Below are 6,524 nucleotides of genomic sequence, written 5' to 3'. Positions count from 1 at the left end.
ACTTCCCCAAACCGATTTAGACATTATTGCTAATGTCCTAAGGTTGGGTGTAGTTCATGCACACACGATGCAATGCATGAAACTAATTTTGTCATTTTGGATTTTCAAAAGGTGGGAACAATAAAATGAGAACACCTCAATGGGGCCGAGGTGTTAGTCCTCTATGGTGCTAGGAATACTCCAACAATGATCAAGATAAATAAATAAAACAAAGAGAGAAATAGACAAACCTCAAGAGGGTAGGAGCCTTTAAAGCTTGCTAATCTTCCATCATATCATCACTATCATCATCTTCCTCACTAGAAGTGGATTCATCACCACTTTCTTCTTCACTTTCTTGTTCACCTTGCTCATCATCCTCTTCTCCTTCACTAGCTTCTTCATCAATGTTATCAACAACCTCTTCATTACCGACAACCTCATTATCACCCGGAACGACCCTAGATGCACTCGGAAAGAAGACTTCCCTATCCGCCCAACTAGGCAAAGGACATGAAGGGTCAAGTAGTCCTTGCCTAGCTAAGTGAAGGAGGGGTGGATATTGGGCTAAGTAAGCCTTTTTCCGATCCTCGAAGGCTTGCTTGTGCATCTCTTGCATGAGAAGAGTCAAATAATCATTTCTTGCTTCAACACCTTCGGGCTTGAACTCTTGGTAATCGAAAGGATAGGGTGGTGTGACAATGGAAGAGGAGGGCATTTCAATTTCACCCTTTTGTTGTCGGATAATGTACTCGGCCTCTTTTGATAGGGGAAGTAGATAGTTGGTCTAGTGGACACTCAATCGACAAATCTTCGAAGGCAAAGTGAAAGATCTAGCCTCACTAGTGAGCCATCCATACTTGGTGTCAAGAGGGTTATGGGTAACCCACTTGTACTTGTATATCATAGTATTAATATCAATGAGATGACCACCCTCTTTCGCCTCATACTTGCTATCCTTGTTGAAGTTTGGATCAAAGTATTTAGCTAGAATAGTGACTAGGCCTCCATTCACAATAACGGTAGTGCCTTTCTTCCCACAATCAATATTTAGCCATCTATCCACCAAAAGCCTTAGAGATTTGAAAGGCTTGGTGAATTCCCTTCCAATGTTCAAAGCCGACTCAAGAAGAACAAAATCGAGTTTGGTGAAATGGTTGGTGTCTTTTATTGCAATGACGGTGTTCCCTATGACCTTGTGCCACACTCTAATGCCCGGATGGTGGACTAGTAGAGCGCGACTAGCATGAAAGTCCTCAAATTTCCTTCCGGAAATTGCCTCCTAAAGAGGGTCGGGGTCATATTTGCCAACATTCTTAAAATAACTCGGTGAATCACTAAGACCCAAAGCTTTACCCATTTCCTCAAAGGAGATGCGCCTACTAACATTAGCTAGACGGAACTCGATGGTCTCCATAGTCTCAACCTTGTTAATTTTCAAAGAACTCAAAAATTCTAAGGTAAGGGAGGGGTATGTCAATTCTTTTGATTCAAACAATTTCTCCAACCCCATGGCTCTAAAGAAGGCTCTAGTTTGCTCAAGGACACCCAACTTATCTAAGGTATCTTCACAAATAAACTTGGTGGATAGAAATGATTTTCTAGCAAACATGGCAAAAGTGTCCCTATGGGATTTGGAAATGAAAATTACCTCCGGATAATTCGAAAGTTGAGCAATTTCCGGAGTAGTAGATGTTGTTGCTTCCATGGGAGGTTGTTCTTGTTGCAATTACAAGTTAGGGTTAGCTACCACCATAGCCAATGCTTTCTTTGCTTGAAGACTCTTTTGTCTTGATGAGAGTGCCTTTGCCTTTGGTGCCTTTGCCTTTGTTGCTTTTGTTGCTCCCTTAGTCCTTGCCATTGATGAATAAACCAAGAAAAGAGTGAAAAATCTTCAATTTCTAGTGTACCCAAATCGATTTAAAGATGAAAGGCTTTGCCTTTATGAATTCAAAAATCGACTCAAAGGTTGAAGATTTTGTGCTTGGTTTTGATTTTTATTGAAAGAGGAGTGATTGATTTGTTGTTAAAAGGATGTTTTGATTTGATTTTGGTGAATGTTGTTGAGGAATCTTGTTTTTGTGATGGAGAGGATGAGGGTTTTGGAGTTATGGGGTTTTATGAGTAGTGTTATGAATGAAGGAATGAAGGAATGAATGTGGGAGGGGGTTTATAAAACCCGAAAAATTTGAAATGCAGGGGCAAGACGGGCGGTTTTTGCTCGGGACGCCCGGATTCGGCCTGTTGTGGGTTAGGAAATTCTCGCCTAAAGACGGGCGTCTTTGAACAAAGACGGGCGGTTTTGAAAATGCGGGACGGGCGTCTTCCAGGAATGACGGGCGGATTCCTTTCCAAGGATTTTTCTTGTTTTCCTTAGCTTAAAAGACGGGCGTCTTTCAGTGAAGACGGGCGACTTTTTGAAGACGGGCGGATTTGAATGCAGGACGCCCGGATTCGTTGACAGTCAGAAATTTCAAAAATTCAGCTCATGATGGACGGGCGTCTTCTGCCCAATATGCCCGGATTGCCTGAAGACGGGCGGATTCTCCTGAACCCGCTCGGATTCGACCCCTTTTTACCCGGATTCAGTTCCATCCGTGTACTTTGCATATCCCTTGTCATTTTTCCATTCTTCTTCATATCTCATGTTCTTCATTGTGGGGGCACTACTAAGGCATAGATAGCCTAGGCAATTGCCATCCCCACACTAAGCTAAAGCACTACACAACAATTGAAATTATTAGTCCCTCCCTCACTTCTCTCAAACATGATAATTATCTTGATCAAAGTATAAAAATCCAAAAATGACAAAAATGCAATATAAGAATTGAAATGCAAGTTAGGAAGTTAGAAATATTTACAAATGGTGGTTTAGGGAGGACTCCACCAAACTCTCATCTTTGATGAGATGTCAAGGGGGCATATTCAAGGTGTTGTTGATGTTGCTTAACACCTTGAAAAAGTAATCAAAAGCTTGTTCATTGTCATGATAAAGGTCTTCAATAGACCTTGGCCCTTGTTGTCGGTCTTGATCGATGGCATTGCCAATGTAGGGATTAAAAATCCCTTCAAATTCGTCGTCCCAAAGACCACAAACTTCATTAAGTTGATCATCGAAAATCTCTTGATTTGATGGAGACAACTTTCCCATTTCCTTTTCTTAGCCAATAAGGCCATCTTCTTCATTGCTTGACTTTGGTGAGCTTTGCAAGCTCTCTTTGCTATAATTCTCTTGCTCTTTGAATGGAGCATCTTCAATTTTCTTCTTCCATTGGAGTTCCGACTTCTTCCTTTCATCCTTCCGACTATAATGATCAATCATAAAATACGGTTCATGTAAACGGGGAGCTCTCATAGTCTTGTCAAGGTTGAAAGTTATGCTCTCATCCCCCACTTCTAGAGTGAGCTCACCATGTTTCACATCAATCACCGCACCCGCGGTGTGTAAGAAAGGTCTTCCTAGGATGATTGGAATGTTGGAATCTTCCTCCATATCAACAATGACAAAGTCCACCGGGATGAAAAACTTCCCAATTCGTATGAGAACATCTTCCCATATCCTTAATGGTGTCTTCGTCGATCTATTGGCCATTTGGAGTGTGATATTGGTGCATTTAAGCTCTCTCCCATCCCCAACCTTTTACTCACCGAGTACGGCATAACACTCACACTAGCCCCTAGATCAAACAAGGCTTTGTTGATCGTGGTGTCGCCAATGGTACACGGTATTGAGAAGCTTCCCGGACCCTTGAGTTTTGGAGGTGAACTCCCTTGAAGTATTGCACTACTCACCTTAGTGAAGGCGATAGTCTCAAGCTTCCGGATCGACTTCTTCTTTGTGAGGATGTCTTTCATGTATTTCGCATAGGCCGGCACGTGATTGATTAATTCTGTGAAAGGAATTGATACTTCCAAATTCTTCACAATTTCCATAAACTTTCCAAGTTGGTCATCAAGTTTGGGCTTGGCTTGATGACTTGGAAAAGGAAGTCTAATCACAATGGGCTCCTTCTCCCTTGACCTTGTCTTCATTTTTCTTTGAAATTTCTTCTTTTGATAATTCTCCATCTTTGGAGTTTTGCACAATTTCGTCCTTATCACTAGCTTCCACAACTTCATCCTCAACTTGATTCTTCGGTGCTTCATACCTTGTACCACTTCTCAAGTGAATGGCACTAACCGTTTCATGTCTTGGGGGATTACTTTGAGGTGGTAATTGCCCCTTTTGTCTTTGTGAGCTTGAAGATGCTAGTTGAGTCAATTGGGTTTCCAACATCTTGGTGTGAGCTAGAATGTTGTTGATGGTGGTTTCCTTTGCTTGACTATCTTTTTGCATTTGAGTGAAAAATTCTTGTTGATTCTTTTGCATTTGGAGGACCGCTTTTTTGAACATCAAAACCTTGGTCATTTTGTTGATTGTATGGATTTTGATTTTGGTTACCTTGGTTTTGGTTGTAAAAGGGTCTTTGATTTTGGTTTCTCATGGGAGGTGGGGGTGTATGTTGTTTGAGGGTTTTGAACATTTTGGCTTTTGTATGAGAGATTTGGATGGAATTTGGTGTTTTCATTGTAATAGTTGGAATAAGGGGTACCACTCTTGTATGCTAGGAAAGCATTCACTTGTTCATTTATTCCCCTACATTCACTTTGGTCATGTCCCAAAGTTCCACAATTCTCACATATCCCACTTGGGATTGATGAGGATGCCGTCATGGCATTGACATGATGCTTTGGTGATTTTGAGGCTTCTTCAAGTCTAGCCATAGCTTTTTCAAACTTCAAATTGATTGTGTCGATGTGAGCACTAAGTTGAGCACCCAATTGAGTAACGGAGTCCACTTCATGCTTTCCTCCTTTAGTAGCCTTGCGAGGTCTACTATATTGTGAGTTATGGACCGCCATTTCCTCAATTTTGTTCCAAGTTTGATTGTCATCAACTTCGGTGAACATTCCATTCGATTCCATGTTGAGAATGTTCCTTGAATCTTCATATAGACCGTTCCAAAATTGTTGTACCAAGAACCACTCTCTAAGTCCATGGTGAGGACATGAGCGACAAATTCCCTTGAACCGCTCCCAAGCTTCATACAGACATTCTTCATCCCTTTGCTTAAAACCCGTAATTTGAGCTCTTAGCATGTTAGTCTTTTCCGGTGGGTAGAATTTTTTGTAGAAAGCTAGAGCCAACTTCTTCCAAGAATCAATTCCGAGAGTGGCCTTATCAAGGCCCTTCAACCATTGTTTCGCGGTGCCAATTAGAGAAAAAGGAAATAAGACCCATCGAATTTGGTCTTGAGTTACACCGGTTTGAGAAATCGCATCACAATAGTCACAAAAGGTTTCCATATGAGAATGAGGGTCTTCACTAGGCATCCCCCCAAATTGGCTCCTTTCGACTAATTGGATAAAGGCGGATTTGGCAATAAAATTTCCGGTCAAATGTTGTGGTGTGGGAGTACCATTGGGTAGGTTCTCCTCGGTGGGTACGGAATGTGATGAAAACTTAGGCATTGTGGGTTGATTTTGTGTGGTATTTTGTGTTGGGTTCTCCTCACCTTCTCTTGCAAAAGGGTTGATGAACTCAATAGTTGGTTGAATATCCACAACCTCACTAATACCTCTCAAATTTCTCCTAGCAAGTCTTCTATTGGTTGTCAAAGTTCTTTTAATTTCACGATCAAAAGGTAACAAATCACCTTGTGACCTTCTAGACATGCAAAATATCAAACAACTCGAAAACAATTAGAACAAACCTTGAGGAGTTTTACTTCCTCAAGGCAAAGAAAGACACAACTAATAAAAATATAAGAAAATCTAAATCAAGTTAACACCATGCCCGACAACAGCGCCATTTTTGGTCGGACTAAATCTTTTCGGTAACTTGTCGTTAGGAGCACCTAGACCAAAACACAATTTATAGCTTCACAAACAACTCTACAATTAGTAAAGAGGCAAGTAAAGGTCGGATCCCAAGGGACGGGAATTGAGATGATATTTCTATTGAAACTAGTGGTTTCTTAGGAGTGTCACAATTTGGGTTGATGTAGAAGGTCACTAAACTAAATAGCAATACAAGTAAATAAGCAAGATGAATTGAAAGGGTTGTAAACAATTGATAAAAAGCACTAGGGTATCATGGGGTCATAGGGGAATCACGGGAATTGATCATACAAACATGTTCTCAAATTATAAGCAAGCAATTATTGTTGTGATGGATTGAGTTGGGTTATATCTTACAATCCTAGGAAAGTTTGGGTTCCGGAGCCGAATCGATTAGATTGTACAACACCTACAAGTCGACTTAGTCTTCCTTACTCAACAACATGCATGGTCTAATGAGACTCGAGTTGGTTTATGTCTTACAAGTCTCATTGAAAAGATAGGTGATGGGTAAAAAATGCAAGGATTCATAGGCTCGCATTTCATCAAACATAACATGTGCATGAGTTGAGATCAAAACAAGCAAGCAAATAAACCATGAAAGCATATTAATTTAAGCATGAATCATTCCCCATGTTGGTTTCCCCTAATTACCCGTTAACCCT

General features: G+C 40.9%; 1 non-coding gene across 1 annotated transcript; it reads left to right on the top strand.

Annotated features, from left to right (window-relative positions):
- Positions 1–5,011: 5,011 nt before the first annotated feature.
- LOC141625854 (small nucleolar RNA R71) lies at positions 5,012–5,118 on the top strand. Its single transcript, XR_012535602.1, has one exon. It is a non-coding gene; the product is annotated as a small nucleolar RNA R71 (small nucleolar RNA).
- Positions 5,119–6,524: the final 1,406 nt, after the last annotated feature.

The sequence above is a fragment of the Silene latifolia genome, chromosome X (genome assembly GCF_048544455.1).
Source record: "Silene latifolia isolate original U9 population chromosome X, ASM4854445v1, whole genome shotgun sequence".
Taxonomy (NCBI): domain Eukaryota; kingdom Viridiplantae; phylum Streptophyta; class Magnoliopsida; order Caryophyllales; family Caryophyllaceae; genus Silene; species Silene latifolia.
Note: the sequence above shows the minus strand (reverse complement) of the source record. Positions and strands in the feature narration are given on the sequence as shown.